This window comes from Myxocyprinus asiaticus, chromosome 19 (assembly GCF_019703515.2).
Source record: "Myxocyprinus asiaticus isolate MX2 ecotype Aquarium Trade chromosome 19, UBuf_Myxa_2, whole genome shotgun sequence".
Classification (NCBI taxonomy): domain Eukaryota; kingdom Metazoa; phylum Chordata; class Actinopteri; order Cypriniformes; family Catostomidae; genus Myxocyprinus; species Myxocyprinus asiaticus.
Window position 1 is genome coordinate 5935208 of NC_059362.1, and position 18722 is coordinate 5953929.

Consider the following 18722-nt stretch of genomic DNA (forward strand, 5'->3'; position numbering starts at 1 on the left):
CCTGTTGGCTGGGGTCTGTTTTACAAAGTATTTTCTGTTATGTAATTTTGCCTCACAAAATTTGTGCAGAAACACCTGACTTGAATAATCCGATGGCAAAGTTGTCATAGGGGTTCTCGTAGGTGTACATGGACTCTTTGAGTTTAGAGGGATTGTCGCCGGTTGGTGCTGTCGTGCGTGGGGTTAATGCGCACGTTTTTCTTTTTTCTGTTTGTTTTGTTCGAGGGGAAGTTTGGAGTTTGATTGTTGCATTAATGGGGAATGTGGTCTGTGTAATCTTGTTTTTGACACACTCATTTTTTTATTTTTTATTATATCAATATGTCAAATGTTAATATGAATAAGTTGTCTCTCTCCACATGGAATGTGAATGGGTTGGGGCACCCTATAAAAAGAAGGAAGGTTATTTATTTTCTTAAACGTAAGAAATATGATATTGTGTTTCTTCAAGAAACTGAAAAAATTGGTAAGATATGGGGTGGACATGTTTTCTTTAGTGCTGGTTCAAGTAAGAGCAGGGGAGTCATTACAATGATAAATAAGCATCTACAATTCAAATGTCTCAAACATATTAAAGATAAATTAGGAAGAGTCGTTGTTTTAAGAGAAATTCAGGGGCAAAGGTTGATTTTGGCTAATATTTACGCACCTAACGTTGATGATCAGGGCTTTTTTATAGATCTTGATGGGAAGTTGCAAGCTGCTGGCATCTCTTATGACAGAATATTGGGAGGAGACTTTAATCTTTAAAACCTAATTGATCATAGTGAAGCAAAAGTGTGTAAACCCCCTAGAGCAACACTGACGCTTCACAGGATCTGTAAAATCTTGGTCTTGCAGATATCTGGCGACTTTTGAACCCATCTGGTAGGGATTATACATTTTTTTTCATCAGTTCATAAGATTTACTCTAGAATAGATTTTTTTTAAATATCTAAGTCCCTCATTTAATCTGTTGTGGATTGCTCAATTGGAAACATTTTAGTCTCAGATCATGCCCTGGTGAACTTAGAGATGTTGCCACATACAGAGAAAAATAAATCATATAGTTGGCGCTTTAATGTATCCCTTTTGCAAAATCCTGATTTCCAACAAATGTGAAAGACTGAAATCAATGTTTATATGGAGACCAACTGGTCCTCAGTATCTTCTGTGGGCATGGCTTGGGAGGCACTTAAGGTGGTTCTTAGGGGTTGAATCATACAGTATGCCTAATTCACCAAAAAATCCAAAGCACGAGAACTCGTGGAGTTGGAAGGAAATATTAAAAGTGCCGAGGCAAAGCTGAAGCGCCGAATGTCGTCTGATGGTCTCAGAGAATTGACCCGACTGAAATACAGATATAAAACTATTTTGTCACGGAAAGTGGAGTTTTGGTTGTTCAGGGCAAGACAGTCATACTTTGAGTCAGGGGACAAAGCAGGGAAGCTTTTAGCTAGATATATAAAGCAGAGAGAGTCTTTTTCTACCATTATGTGAAATCTGCTGGTGGTGAAATGTTTACCTCAGCCATTGATATTAATAATGCCTTTAAAGAATTCTACTTGATCTTTATAGTTCCACGTCTTCGTCTACTGATGAAGATATTAGAAACTTTGTGGAACCATTAGAACTCCCTAAACTGACGAATGAGCAAAAAAACTCTCTTGATTCTGAGATAACCCTGGAGGAACTGACGAGGTAATTAAGTCCTTACCTACAGGCAAGGCTCCGGGGCCAGATGGTTTTGCCGCTGAATTTTTTAGATCTTGTGCTACAGAACTGGCTCCACTTTTGTTAGAAGTTTATACTGAATCATTAAAGAATGGAAAGCTTCTGCCAACCATGACACAAGCCCTGATCAGTCTGATTCTTAAAAAGGACAAAGATCCAAACGAGCGTAAAAGTTACCGTCCAATTTCCCTGATCCAGCTAGATGTAAAAATTTTGGCTAACCAATTAAGTAAAGTTATGACATCTCTTATACATATAGATCAGGTGGGGTTTATTCGGGGCTGCAGCTCTTCTGATAACACTAAGCGTTTCATCAATATCATGTGGTCAGTGGCAAATGATCAGACTCCGGTCGCTGTCATCTCACTTGACGCCGAAAAGGCGTTTGATATGGTAGAATGGGATTATCTTTTTAAGATTTTGGAAATGTATGGGTTCAGGAGTACGTTTATTGGTTGGATGAAGTTACTTTATAGACACCCTGTAGCAGCGGTACAAACAAATGGATTAATTTCAGGTTATTTTACTCTGAATAGGGGCACCCGTCAGGGTTGCCCTCTTTCCCCATGTGGCAGCGGGGGCGTGGTCAAGCATCTCTCCGGAGAGAGAGAAAGCGGTAAGGGCGCTTACACCTGAGCTAAATTATGTCTAACACCTGTCTCTAATTTCAGTAAGCACGGGGAGAGTGGCATAAAATAGAGCCACACTGCAAGTAGAGGAGAGAGAGCCTGGGCACCACAGACCCGATTAAGAAGCAAAGAAGTTTTCATAGTATAAATGATTAGAGTTTATTTTTATGAAGCGGTGTGAGACTATAGATTAACTTAGTGAATAAAGTAAAGACTCTGAGACTGCAATTGTACTACAGAGAGAAAATAAACCCTTACCTGAACCAGGAAAGCTGCTTCTCGCCTCCTCTTTACACTGGTGCCGAAACCCGGGAGATTGAAGTTTGGTTAAAGATGGATGGAAGTCGCACCGTAGAGTCCTCCCAGTGGCGGAGATCCTCCAAGCCCTCGCTGGCCTACATCGGAGCCACCAGCAATCCCTGCTTGAGCTCCAGCAAGATCAAGACCGCAGGTTTGTGGAGCTCATGCACGCTCAAGTAGAGGACCGACAGGCGATCCGGAGCATTCTCAGCCAGGAGGCATCCCCAGCCACGACCCCGGACAGGGCGCTTACAGGATACAATCCAACTTTTGATTCCAAGGAGCCGTCGGGAAATGGTATTCCAGGCTCATTATAATCCCATGGCAGGTCACTTAGGAGAAAGGAAGACACTGAAACGTCTAATAGCCGTTTCTATTGGCCGGGCATTGGCGGCGATGTCTGCAGGTGGTGTGCGGCATGCCGCGAATGCCAGCTGGTTAACCCACCGGCCACCCCAAAAGCGCCATTGCGCCCTCTCCCTCTGATTGAGGTCCCCTTTGAGAGAATTGGAATGGACCTCATCGGGCCATTAGAACGGTCAGCACGCGGACATCGCTTTGTATTGGTCCTAGTGGACTATGCAACGCTAAATATCCGGAAGCAGTGCCTCTTCGCAACATCTCAGCACGCAGTGTTGCGGAGGCACTTTTCAAAATAATCTCCCGGGTGGGGATTCAGAAAGAAATCCTCACCGATCAGGGCACAACGTTGATGTCACGGACACTACACGAACTGTACGAGTTGTTAAATATTAAATCGATTCGCACCAGCGTATACCATCCTCAAACGGATGGCCTGGTGGAACAATTTAATAAAACCCTCAAAGACATGATTCGTAAGTTCGTGCACGATGATGCTAGAAATTGGGATAAATGGCTCGACCCCCTGTTATTTGCAGTACGAGAGGTTCTGCAAGCCTCCACTGGCTTCTCCCCATTCGAGCTGCTGTATGGGCGACGCCCACGCGGTGTGCTTGATGTATTGCGAGAGGCCTGGGAGGAGGGACCTTCAAACAGTAAAAATGAAATTCAGTACGTTCTTGATCTTCGAGCAAAACTCCACACTTTGGGGCAGCTAACACAGGAGAATTTGCTCCAAGCTCAAGAACGACAGCGCCGACTGTATGACAGGGGAACTCAGCTAAGGGAATTTGCACCGGGAGATAAAGTGCTTGTATTGCTTCCCACATCGAGCTCTAAATTACTCGCCAAGTGGCAAGGACCCTTTGAGGTCACACGACGAGTGGGAGATCTCGATTATGAGGTTAAACGAACCGATAGAGGGGGCGCACATCAAATATACCACCTCAATCTCCTGAAATTGTGGAGGGAGGCAGTTCCCGTGACGTTGGCTACGGTAGTTCCCGAGAAGGCGGAGCTCAGACCGGAGGTGAGTTCAAAACATAAACAGTTCACCCCGGTCATTTGCGGAGACCACCTCTCACCGAGTCAACTCACGGAGGTTGCTAGGTTGCAACAGGAGTTTGCGGATGTGTTCTCCCCTCTACCGGGGCATACAAACCTCATCCATCACCACATCAAGACCGAGCCAGGGGTCGTGGTACGTAGCCGCCCCTATCGATTACCCAAACACAAGAAGAAAATAGTTCGGGAAGAATTGGATGCGATGCTCGATATGGGGGTAATAGAAGAATCCCACAGCGATTGGTCCAGCCCAGTTGTTCTAGTGCCTAAGAGCGACTGGTCTGTGCGATTCTGTGTGGATTATAGAAAAGTCAACGCGGTGTCTAAATTTGATGTGTATCCAATGCCTCGCGTTGATGAGTTGCTCGATCGTTAGGCACTGCTCATTTTTATTCGACATTGGATTTGACGAAGGGTTATTGGCAGATCCCCTTGATACCAATTTCCCATGAGAAAACCGCCTTCTCCACACCGTTTGGATTACACCAATTTGTAACACTTCCGTTCGGTTTGTTTGGGGCCCCGGCTACGTTTCAGCGTCTCATGGACCGAATCCTCAGACCACATTCAGCTTACGCCGCTGCCTATTTAGATGACATAATCATTTACAGCAATGATTGGCAGCGGCACATGCAACATCTGAGGGCGGTTCTGAGATCGCTGCGCCGAGCGGGACTCACAGCGAATCCGAAGAAGTGCGCGATTGGACGGGTGGAGGTACGGTATCTGGGGTTCCACTTGGGCCACGGGCAGGTGCGTCCCCAAATTGACAAGACAGCGGTGATTGCGACCTGCCCGAGACCCAAGACCAAAAAGGGGGTGAGACAGTTCCTGGGGCTGGCTATTATAGAAGGTTCGTGCCTAATTATTCGGATGTCACCAGCCCGCTGACTGATCTCACTAAAAAGGGAGCTCCAGACCCGGTCCAATGGACGGAGCAGTGTCAGCGGGCGTTCACGCAAGTTAAAGCTGCACTTTGCGGGGGGCCGCTTTTACATTCACTTAACAGTCGGGCGGTAGGGATATGTGGTGGGCTAAGGGCGCTTACACCTGAGCTAAATTATGTCTAACACCTGTCTCTAATTTCAGTGAGCACGGGGAGAGCGGCATAAAATAGAGCCACACCGCAAGTAGAGGAGAGAGAGCCTGGGCACCACAGACCCGATTAAGAAGCAAAGAAGTTTTCATAGTATAAATGATGAGAGTTTATTTTTATGAAGGGGTGTGAGACTATAGATTAACTTAGTGAATAAAGTAAAGACTCTGAGACTGCAATTGTACTACAGAGAGAAAAGAAACCCTTACCTGAACCAGGAAAGCTGCTTCTCACCTCCTCTTTACACCCCATTATTGTTCTGTCTTGCCCTGGAACCATTAGCAACCACGATAAGAAAGTAGGATGATTTTCCAGGGGTGACAGCAGGAGGCATGGCACATAAGCTTCTGCTTTATGCAGATGATATTTTATTATTTGTCTCTGACCCTACTAAATCTATGCCTTGCTTCCACAGAATTATTCATTCCTTTTCCAAATTCTCAGGATACAAAGTCAACTGGTCTAAATCCGAAGCTTTGGCTTTGACAGCGTACTGTCCAGTAACGGCCTTCCAGCCAGGTGCCTTCCAGTGGCCTAAACAGGGCATTAAATATTTGGGCATTTTATTCCCAACAAATTTGTCTGATTTAGCCAGAGTTAATTTTGACCCTTTAATAAAATGGTTTTCGAGCGATGTAGACAGGTGGGCTTCATTACATTTATCGATGATTGGGAAGGTTAATGTTATTAAAATGAACTGTATTCCAAAATGTAACTACTTGCTACAATCTCTCCTGGTAGATGTCACCCTCTCTTATTTCAAGCAATTTGAGAGCATAGTGAAGTCTTTCATTTGGAGTGGTAAGCGCCCCAGACTACATTTCAATAAGTTACATAGGCCGATTGACAAAGGTGGGCTAGGCCTACCCAAGATTTTGTTTTATTATTATGCATTCGGTCTCAGTCATTTGGCTCATTGGTCGCTTCCACTTGAAAGAGCCCCTCCCTGGTTCTGCATTGAACAAGAACTTCTTGCCCCTCTTTTGCCATTGCAAAGCCTTTCCATCAAACTAAATAGAAAAGTTAAATCACACCCCATTATTTCACATTTGCACTCAGTATGGACAAAAGTGTCCAGAGTGTTTAATTCAGATATTTATCGAAATGTTGCCTCGAGCCTATGGCTAAACCCCAAACTATGCATTAATAAGTTCCCTTTATGTTGGTCAGAGTGGATTGCGAGGGGGGTTAATTCACTCGGTGATCTTTATGAGAGCGGTGTGATGAGATCCTTTGAAAATCTGGTTCAATATTTTGGGATCCCAGGTCTCAGTTTTTTACATATCTTCAGTTACGCCATTTGCTCTGTACTATTTTTGGGAATAGCATACACCCCCCTAAAGCAGCAGATACTCTAGGAAAGGTGATTTCTGCTTTTGGAAAGGGCCATGAGGCATCAGTGTATTACACCTTATTAATTCAGAGTCTGGGGGACAGCGTCTCAACCACTCTCAAGGGATTATGGGTGAAAGATTTAAACCTGGAAATGGAGGAGAGAGAATGGGCTAGGATTTAAAAAAACATAAAAACTGCATCTAGAGAAGCAAGGGTGCCCCTTATACAATTCAAGATTTTACATCGGTTATATTGGACCACCACTAAATTGTATAGGCTTGGTCTTAAAGGCACACCCACCTGCTGGCGATGCCAATTGGAGGATGGAGACATGGCCCATGTTTTTGGTGGTGCGCTGAGATTCAGGAATTTTGGTTGGAGGTACAGAGTGTTCTGTGTGACGTGTTGGGCATTCGGATTTTGTTTTGCCCCAGACTCTGTGTTTTGGGTGATGGGGTGGTCATCGACATAGTTGACAAATACATAAACAATTGGGTCCTCACCAGTGCGATGATAGGCTGGCAGATTGTTTTAAGGCATTGGAAGTTGGTGGGAGCACCCTCAATTCAGGAGTGGTGCGAGGAGATGGGAAGGGTGGCAGCCTTCGAAGAGGTAACATGTAGAAGACTGGGGATATGGGATTCTTTGATTGGGAATAGGGGTAGATATTTGATGTTTTTGGGGGGCTCTCGCAGTGGGTCTGTGGAGAGAGAGGTATAGTTTAGAGTTGTATGTTTATTGTATGTGTATGTGTATGTATGTATATATATATGTGTGTGTGTGTGTGTGTATGTATGTGTATGTATGTATATGTGTATGTATGCATATATGTGTGTGTTTATGTATATGTATATGTGTGTATATATGTATGTATGTATGTGTGTGTGTGTATATATATATATATATTATTATATATATATATATATATATATATATATATATTATTTTATTCTATTTTATACGTGTGTACTTATGTAAGACCACTGGGATGTTCGTTTGAGGTCGGGTGGGGTTCTTGATTGGGGAGGGGAAGTAGTGGGAGTTAATGTTGAATCATTGTATATGTTTTGTTTTTCTTTGTTTTGAAAAATTTATAAAAATGTTAATCATAAAAACAAAAACAAAAAATAATAATAATAAGTTTAAATAGGATTTCAGTAGGTTGGCTTTCTCAAGCCAACCTAATAATAATAATCAGTTTAAATAGGATTTCAGTAGGTTGGCTTTCTCAAGCCAACATAATAATAATAAGTTTAAATAGAATTTCAGTAGGTTGACTTTCTCAAGGACAAACTTTACTTGTGGACAAACTTTAGGTTGGCTTGAGCCTAGCCTAAAAGTTTGAAGTAGTTGTAAAAGCTTGAAGTTTGAAGGTTTTAAGTTTGAAGTAGTTATAAGTTTAAGTAGTAGTTTTAAAAGTTCAAAGTTTAAAGATTATAAAACCATTCAGTCTATCAGATAGATAGATAGATAGATAATTTGGTTCTTAGGCAGTTACCAAGGTGATACTCAAAAGGCTCCTTGCTACCCTGAGTCCAATGAAAGCAACCCGAAGTCTCTATGATGTTCTGGTGCAGAAATATGTGATTTGTTTCTTGGTTGCTAGGGAAACCCCATCTGGTTGCTAGGTAGTTACCATGGTGATACTTAACATGGCTCCTTGCCATCCTGAGTGAAATAAGTCATCCTGGAAATCTCTACGATGTTCTGGTGCAGAGATATGTTATTTGTTACTTGGTTGCTAGGGTAACCCCATGTGGTTGCTAGGCAGTTACCAAGGTGATACTCAAAAGGCTTCTTGCTACCCTGAGTCCAATGAACGAAACCAGAAGTCTCTATGATGTTCTGGTGCAGAAATATGTGATTTGTTACTTGATTGCTAGGGTAACCCCATCTGGTTTCTAGGCAGTTACCAAGGTGATACTTAACATGGCTACTTGCCATCCTGAGTGAAATAAGTCAATCCGGAGTCTGTACAATTTTCTGGTGCAGAGATATGTGATTTATTATTTGGTTGCTAGGGTAACCCCATCTGGTTGCAAGGCAGTTACCAGGGTGATACTTAACAAGGCTTCTTGCTATCCTGAGTGAAATAAGTCAACTCAGAAGTCCCTACGATTTTCTGGTGCAGAGATATGTGATTTGTTACTTGGTTGCTAGGGTAACCCCATCTGGTTGCTAGGCAGTTACCAAGGTGATACTTAACATGGCTACTTGCCATCCTGAGTGAAATAAGTCAACATGGAAATCTCTACGATTTTCTGGTGCAGAGATATGTGATTTGTTACTTGGTTGCTAGGGTAACCCCATCTGGTTGCTAGGCAGTTACCAAGGTGATACTTAATGAGGCTCCTTGCTATCCTGAGTGAAATAAGTAAACCCGGATGTCTCTACGATTTTCTGGTGCAGAGATAGGTGATTTGTTACTTCGTTGCTAGGGTAACCCCATCTGGTTGCTAGGCAGTTACCAAGCTGATACTTAACAAGGCTTCTTGCTATCCTGAGTGAAATAAGTCAACCCGGAAGTCTCTACGATGTTCTGGTGCAGAGATATGTGATTTGTTACTTGGTTGCTAGGGTAACCCCATCTGGTTGCTAGGCAGTTACCAAGGTGAAACTTAACAAGGCTTCTTGCTATCCTGAGTGAAATAAGTCAACCCGGAAGTCTCTACGATGTTCTGGTGCAGAAATATGTGATTTGTTACTTGGTTGCTAGGGTAACTCCATGTGGTTGCTAGGCAGTTACCAGAGTGATATTTAATGAGGCTCTTTGCTATCCTGAGTGAAATAAGTCAACCCGGAAGTCTCTACGACATTCTGATCCTGAGATACCCATCTTAGTGATTTTGAATGGAAGTCAGTGGTGTTTGGTAGCTAGGGTGCTCTAAATGGTTGCTAGGGCGTGGCTAAGTAGTTTCCATGATGATACTTGAAGACTGATTGCTCACCAAATTCAAACAAGCCAATTCTCATGTCTGTAGGACATTCTGATCAGGAAATATCCATCTAAGCCATTTTGAATGGCAGTCAATTGGTTTTGGTTGCTAGGGTGCACTAAATGGTTGATAGGTTGTATGCAGTTACTAGGGTGTTAAAGTGATAGAGTGAAAGAAAGAATAAAAAGAGTGATGTAAAGATATAAAAAGAAAGTGATGGAGTGATAGATAGAAAGTATGAGTGGTGGAGTTATAGGATGTAGCTTCAAATCAAATCAAATCAAATCACTTTTATTGTCACACAACCATATACACAAGTGCAATAGTGTGTGAAATTCTTGGGTGCAGTTCCGAGCAACATAGTAGTCGTGACAGTGATGGGACATATACCAATTTACAATAAACATCAGATTTACAACACAATTTAAAATCTAATATACACATAATTACATATAACACAGTATACAAATAATAACATATACAGTATACAATACACACAATATAGAATACACAGACATCAGACATCTCAGGAAGAAGAGGCGCTGATGAGCCTTCTTCACAACGGCTTTAGTGTGGATGGACCATGTGAGTTCCTTAGTGATGTGGACACCCAGGAACTTGAAGCTGCTGACTCTCTCCACTGGTGCTCCATTGATGGTGATGGGACTGTGTTCTCTATCTCTTCTCCTGAAGTCCACCACAAGCTCCTTTGTCTTACTGATGTTGAGGCAGAGGTTGTGCTCCTGACACCAGTGTGTCAAAGTGTGCACCTCCTCTCTGTATGACAGGAAGTCCAGGATCCAGCTGCACAGCGAGCTGTATAAGCCCAGAGCCCGGAGTTGCTCATCAAGCTTGGAGGGCACTATGGTGTTGAATGCTGAGCTGTAGTCTACAAACAACATTCTCACATAAGTGTTCTTTTTTTCCAGGTGGGAGAGAGCAGTGTGTATTGTAGATGCAATGGCATCATCAGTGGTGTGGTTGTTGCGGTAAGCAAACTGCAATGGGTCTAGTGATGGAGGCAGCGCAGAGCAGATGTAATCTCTGATTAGTCTCTCAAAGCATTTGCTGATGATGGGGGTCAGAGCAACAGGACGGCAGTCATTTAAGCAAGTGATTTTGGATTGCTTTGGAACAGGCACAATGGTGGACGTTTTAAAGCATGTGGGGACTACAGACAAAGAGAGGGAAAGGTTGAAAATGTCCGTAAAAACACCAGCCAGTTGGTTCACGCATGCTCTGATGCGGCCCGAAATGCCATCTGGGCGAGACCCTTGCCATAGAATGCCTATGGGAGATATTTGGGACGTTTTTTGCCCCCCAGGGGTGCACCGTACCCCCAATCCCTTAGAAAAGTCATAGCACAGGTGTCGTCAATAGGCCGGTCGATACGACACCTAATTCATGGGTCTACTACAAACGGTGCAGGATAATCAAGATTACAATTGTGATGCTTTGCTCCGCAAGCACCACTATTAATAAGTATGTGAGATTACAATAGTGATGCTTTGCTTCTCAAGCACCACTAATAATAATAATAATAATAATAATAAGTATGTGAGATTACAATAGTGATGCTTTGCTCCGCAAGCACCACTAATAAAAATAATAATAAGTATGTGAGATTACAATAGTGATGCTTTGCTCCGCAAGCACCACTAAAAAGAAGAAAAATAATAATAAGTATGTGAGATTACAATAGTGATGCTTTGCAAGCACCACTAATAAGTATGTGAGATTACAATAGTGATGCTTTGCAAGCACCACTAATAATAAGTATGTGAGATTACAGTAGTGATGCTTTGCTTGGAGTGGGATCAATGTTTAAACAACAAATTACGAGAAATAAATCTTGTTGTTGGAACAAGATATGTGTTCCCTCTTAATAATCGCTGGGATTATGTCATTTATACACGATGCCGGATAGGACATACAAGACTCACACACCAATTTGTACTATCAGGAGAAGTGCTCATCTTGTCAGAACCCACTATCCATTAAACATATTTTACTGGACTGTCATACCTCTACACATCTGAGGAACCTGTATTATTCGTTGATTCTTTTGAAAAGGTTTTTAATCAAGTGAATCCAAATTTAGTTTTAAGGTTTTTAGGAAAAATGAATCTTAAACGGCTCATTTAACTTATTTAACTATTTTAAATAACTAAACCTGGTTCCCGCCTTTAATATAGCCACAGAAGCTGGCATGGTGTAAAAAATGAAAGAAACAAACAAACATAATAAGCTTATATAGTAGATCAGTATGTTGGCTTTGTCAAGCCAACATCATGATGTAGGAGCATCTGTGTCTTTAATAGAATAGACTCTCGCCCTTATCAGTGCTCCCTTCACTTGCTCTTGTAGTAATGACCCAAGTTCCTTCTTTTTCTTATTCAAAAGCTCATTCTACCCAGTTCCATTATTGTTCAAAAGAGTACTTTCCAAATGTTGAATGTCCTTTTCTAGGCTTTTCACTGCTACTTTCACAATTGATGTAGCATGTGAATTGTAATTTTGACAGAATATTCTTATATTTGCTTTGCCAACATCCCACCACTGACAAAGGTTTTCAAAAGAATCCATCCGCAATTTCCATTTGTTACAAAATAATTTAAAACTATCACAAAATAAAGCATCCTGTAATAATTTAACATTAAAATGCCAAAAATAATTGGGCTTTATAGTCTTCTTTATATTTAAATAAAATAAAACCAAGTGATGATCTGAAAACCCAATAGGTGTAATTCCAGTCACCTCCAATGATAACACACACATTATCTCCACTTTTCTGAACAGCATTTTTTAGTTTCATAAAAACCTCCACCCGATCAGGCCCACTATTAGGTGCATAAACATTTACAAGTACAAACACAGTTCCCTCAAACTCTATTTGTATAATTAATACTCTTCCCATAAATATTCACCAGAACTAATATTTGTCCCATGGCTTAGCACACATTTTCCTTCCCACCATCTATCCCATTCAGATTCATTATCCATACTAGAATGTGTCTCTTGTAAAAAAGCAATATTTACCTTCTTAATTTTAAACAATTCTGACACCATTGCCAACCTGTTTCTATCCCTACCCCAATTCATATTTAAGGAGCCCACTCTCAAAAGCTCCATAAAAAGAGGACAGAAACAGTGAAAAAACAAAGTGTAAGTTTAGTCATTTTACTGTTTTTGTGAAACACTTGCTTTACTCTTCCTCAACTTTGATAAGATCTACTTCAACCGGAAGCTCTGTAACACAGTCACTGACACTATGAATTTGTCTGTGTCTGGGGAAAAGTCTTTCACATCCACAGTCTTTCCAAATGTTGTATCTAAAAAAATTATTTATTTCTTGCAGTGTGTATGTGTTCTCCATGACTTGTGAACTGGTATCGGAAATGTCCTCCAGGCTACTGATGCGCTGTTCAACTTCAGAAAATCTGCCATGAAAACCAATCACCTGTGCGCTCAAGGCATCAACCGAACTCTGAATGGAGTTTCAGAGCTCAACCATCTGAGAGCACATTTCTTCCTTAAGACTCCCGACGACCTCATGGATTTCTTTAAGAACACCTTATTTGTTTCACCCTGCTCCCTTGTGCCTTGTGCGGCCGCCATCTTTGGAAGCTTTTCTGTCAGATAAATCATCGCCTTTATGTTCGTCTTTCTTGAGCTTTGTTCGATGCTCCATTACTCAAAAGGTGAGGATGACGATCAAACACTGCTAGACGACTCTTTAGACTAGATTCCAGTGTTTTTCCAGAGGATATTAATCAAACAATTCAGAGCCCGCCGCAGCGCGTCTGTCTGTCCTGAAAGCATCACGTGACTCCAACCCCAAGATTTCTCACTTGTGATTGAACGCTAGAAAAAAAAAAAAATAAATAAAAAAAAAATTGCAAGGCAGATGAAGGTCTGGGGGGGCCTAAAATAAAAATTTCACTTTTACTTTTATTTAATTACAAACAATTATTTGCCATCCAACATTTAATATCCTCAAAACAGTCACAAAGCACTTCAAAAGGACAACCACTGTCAGTTTTAACTGGCAGATAAAATTATGTGTCATCAGCATAGCAATGGTAAGAAATCTGAAAAATAGCACCCAGGGGGAGCATGTATAGCGAAAAGAGAAGACGGCCCAAAATGGACCCCTGAGGCACACCGCACGATAAGCGAGCCGACAAAGAAGGATACTTCCCAGTGCTCACAGAGAAAGTTCTGTCTTTGAGGTAGGAGGCCAAATACTGCAGGGCGACACCCCGAATGCCCACCACACATGTTATAATCAGTTGTATTGAATGCAGTGCTGAGATCCAAAAACACAAGCACAACATGCGATCCAGTATCGAGTGCTTGTAACAGGTCATTACTGACCTTCAGCAGTGCAGTTTCAGTACTGTGCAAAGATCTGAAACCAGACTGAAATGCATCTAAAATATTAAACGCGCTAAGATAAGAATTTAACTGACAATACACAACTCTTTCCAAGAGCTTTGAGATAAAAGGTAGTTTTGAAATAGGTCTAAAATGACTAAGGACAGATGAGTCAAGATGAGGTTTCTTAAGCAGAGGGTGAACAACAGCATGTTTAAATCTGGCAGGTACAACTCCATTTACTAGAGAGCTGTTAATAATAGCTGTTACAGCTGGGCTCACGGTTTCAAACACTTCCTTAACAAGACGAGCTGGAATAACGTCTGTCTCACAGCTGGAACATTTAGCCTTAGAAACAAGATAAGCTAGCTGGGCAGAGGTGACTGGTTGAAAACAAGTTAACAAACCAGTTGGTGAACATATCATAGGGGGATCAAATTTTGATGGCTTAATAAAAGCCTTGATCTCCAGGATTTTATTGTCAACATTTTTTAGAAAGTTCTCACAGGTTTTCCAAGAAGGAACAGGTCAAGGAACTCATAGGGGATTTAGCACTGAGTCAATTGTCTTAAGCAGTACTCTAGGCCTATTTGCATTTTCAGTGATAAGTTTGGAGAGGAAATTTGACTTGGCCTCTTTCACTGAACTTTGATAACTGGTTAAGCATGCAATTAGTGATTCATATGAGACCTGGAGTTTATCTTTTTTCCACTTTCGCTCAGCCTTACGGCACTCTTGTCTGAGAGAACGGGTATAATCATTTAACCAAGGCTGAGCAATGCCCTTTCCCTTAACTTTCCTGGGCTTAAGGGGAGCAACAAAGTCTAAAGAAACAACATGATTTAGTAAAAACCTCCACCATCTCTTAAGTGTCCATACCATTAAAAACAGTGTCTGCAAAATGAGCTTGATAATACTCTGAGAATAAACTGACAGTGGAAGAGTGAATGAAATGAGAATAGCTCACAGGCTGTGAACTAGTAGTAGTGGGAGAAGAACAGACAGATTCAAACACAATTGGCAAATGGTCTGAAATACCAACATAAATCACTCTCAGGTTGGTTACAGGAAAACCATGTGACAACACCAGTTCTAGTGTATGCCCCAAATTATGAGTCGCGCTAGAAACTAATTGTGAAAAGTTCAAGGATTCAGTGAGGCATAAAAAAATCTTTCACCAAAGGTTTGGATGGACAACAAAAGTGAATATTAAAGTCCCCAAGAATCAACAGTCTATCACAGCAAGACACAATATTAGAGAGAAACTCAGAAAATTGATGAATAAAGTCCTTGTTAAATTTAGGAGGCCTGTATACTAGTGCAAATAGTACAGGACCCTTGATGTCGATCCTCATTAGCTGTACCTCAAAACTGGAATACACATCTGTGTGCAATATTTTGCTTTTAAAAACAATAGCAACACCACCACCATGTCCAGAAAGTCTTGGAGTGCTAAGAAAAACACAGTCCAGGGGGAAAAGTTCACTAAGAGATGAAAAATCTCCCAATTTCAGCCATGTTTCAGTCACAAATAAAAAATCTAGTGAGTGCGAAATGAAAGTCATTTAGAATAAAATATTTTTTTGATAGTGACCTCGCATTCACTAGGGCTATCCTTACTGTCAGTGGCTCTGACTTTTCAGCAGTGGGAGATGAAAACTTCATTGAACAGAGATTTAATGGATTTACTGACCGTTTCTCAGCACCAGAATTTAAAAAAAGACGGCGAGATGAAATTACTGGAATGCAGTCGCTGTCCACTGATGGGAATGGTACACTTTTATAGAAGTTGCGCCGAGATCCTTGGTGGACATATCGAGGACGGCATAGGATTTCCAGGGAGGCACAGTGATTATATATATCCACAGAAAGATGATATGAAGAATTCAGTCTATGCAAATCCAAGGATGAGTAGATAAAAGTAATGTCCTGGCAAATATAATATATATATATTTATATATATATCTCTTTCACCTTTGCTTTGGTGTTTTCCTCAGTCTCTGTCTGAGACTGAACGCATAGTAATAAAACAAAATCTTGGGTAGGCCTGGCCCACCTTTGTCTATCGGCCTATGTAACTTATTAAAATGCAATCTAGGATGTTTACCATTCCAAATGAAGGACTTCGCTATGCTATCGAATTGCTTGAAATAATAGGGGGACATCTACAGGTAGGGACTGTAACAGGTAGTTAAATTTTGGAATACAATTCATTTTAATAACATTAACCTTCCCAATCATCAATAAATGTAATGAAGCCCACCTGAAGCTTATGCGCCACACCTCCTGCAATCACCACTGGAAAATCATCCTCCTTTCTTATCGCGGCTGCTAATGGTTCCAGGGCAAGACAGAACAATAAAGGGGAAAGAGGGCAACCCTGCCGGGTGCCCCTATCCAGAGTAAAATAATCTGAAATGAATCCATTTGTTTGTACCGCTGCTACAGGGTGTTTATAAAGTAACTTAATCCAATCAATAAATGTACTCCCAAACCCATACATTTCCAAAATCTTAAAAAGATAATCCCATTCTATCATATCAAATGCCTTTTCGGCGTCAAGTGAGATGGTAGCGACCGGACACTGATCATTCGCCACTGACCACATAATATTGATGAGATGCCTGATGTTATCAGAAGAGCTACGGCCCCGAATAAACCCCACCTGATCTATATGTATAAGAGATGTTATAACCTTACTTAATCGGTTAGCCAACATTTTTGACAATATTTTTACATCTAGTTGGATCAGGGAGATTGGACAGTAACTTTTACACTCACTTGGATCTTTGTCCTTTTTAAGAATCAGACTGATCCGGGCTTGTGTCATGGTTGGAGGAAGCTTTCCATTCTTTAATGATTCAGTATAAACTTCTAACAAAAGTGGAGCCAGTTCTGTAGCATAGGATCTAAAAAATTCAGCGGCAAAACCATCTGGCCCCTGGAGCCTTGCCAGTAGGTAGGGACTTAATTATCTCGTCAAGCTCCTCCAAGGTTATCTCAGAATCAAGAGAGTTTTTTTGCTCAATCATCAGTTTAGGAAGTTCTAATGGTTCCACAAAGTTTCTAATATCTTCATCAGTAGACGAAGACGTGGAACTATAAAGATCAATATAGAATTCTTTGAAGGCATTATTAATATCAATGGCTGAAGTAAAAATTTCACAACCAGCAGATTTCACTGAGGGAATGATAGAAAAAGACTCTCTCTGCTTTATATATCTAGCCAAAAGCTTCCCTGCTTTGTCACCCAACTCAAAGTATGACTGTCTTGCCCTGTATAACCAAAACTCCACTTTCCGTGACAAAATAGTATATCTATATTTCAATTGGGTCAATTCTCTGAGGCCATCAGCTGACATACGGTGCTTCAGCTCTGCCTCTGCACTTTTAATATTCTCTTCCAACTCCACAAGTTTTGGATTTTTTGATGAATGAGGCATACTTTATGATCCGACCCCCATGAACCACCTTAAGTGCCTCCCAAGCCACGCCCACAGAGGATACTGAGGACCAGTTGGTCTCCATATAAACATTGATTTCAGTCTTTAAAATTAGTTGGAAATCAGGATTTTGCAAAAGGGACTCATTAAGGCGCCAACTATATGATTTCTTTTTCTCTATATGTGGCATCACCTCTAAACTCACCACGGCGTGATCTGAGACTAAGATGTTTCCAATTGAGCAATCAACAACAGATGAAATGAGGGATTTGGATATAAAAAAAAAATCTATTCTAGAATAAATCTTATGGACTGATGAAAAAAATTTATAGTCCCTACCAGATGGGTTCAAAAGTCGGCAAATATCTACAAGACCTAGATTTGTACACATCCTGTGAAGCGTCAGTGTTGCTCTAGGGGGCATACACACTTTTGCTTCACTATGATCAAGGACTGAGTCCATCAAAAGATTAAAGTCTCCTCCCAATATTATATCATGAGGGGTGCCAGCGGCTTGCAACATCCCTTCATGATCTATAAAAAAGCCCTGATCATCAGCGTTAGGTGCGTAAATATTAGCCAAAATCAACCTTTGCCCTTGAATTTCAACTAACACAGTAATGACTCTTCCTAATTTATCTTTAATCTGTTTGAGACATTTGAATTGTAGATGTTTATTTACCAATATAATGACTCCCTTGCTCTTACTTGAGCCAGCACTGAAAAAACATGTCCACCCCATATCTTCCCAAATTTTCAGCTTCCTGCAGGGAGAGATGCATTTCTTGAAGAAACACTATATCATATTTCTTACGTTTAAGAAAAGTAATAACCTTCCTTCTTTTTATGGGATGCCCCAACCCATTCACATAGTACACTCATATTAACAACTGACATATTGATATAATAAATAAAAAAAAAATTGTGTGTGAAAAACAAAATTATACAGACCACATTCCCCATTAGTGAAACAATCAACCCCTGAACATCCCCCCGAACAAAACAAACAGAAAAAAGAAAAACGTGCGCATTAACCCCGCGCAAAATAAGCTCAACAAAACAAACTAATGAAGCATGAAGAATGAACAGATTAATCCACAGCTGTTCCAAAGGAGTGTTATTCAATAGAACAAGCTCCAGTCACTAGGCGGAACCAATACAAAAAGAAACAAAACCGGCATCCCAGTTCCCCGGATGGTCGAGTCAATTCACTCGGAGGCCGCATAAAATTATATACCATGACTTACACAATCCGTCAACTTTATAAAAGACATCCTTTGTGTGAGCATGTAGATATTTTGCAGTCATCTGTATTGTCCACTCTCAATCTGTCCGGGAACTTCAGTGCAAAATAATCTTTCATCAATGCAAAAGTTTCTTTAAGGAAAAGTGTTATTCACAAAACAAGCTCCAGCTGCTTGGCGGAGCCAACGCAAAAAACCCAAAATGTCCCCCAGCTTCCACAAGA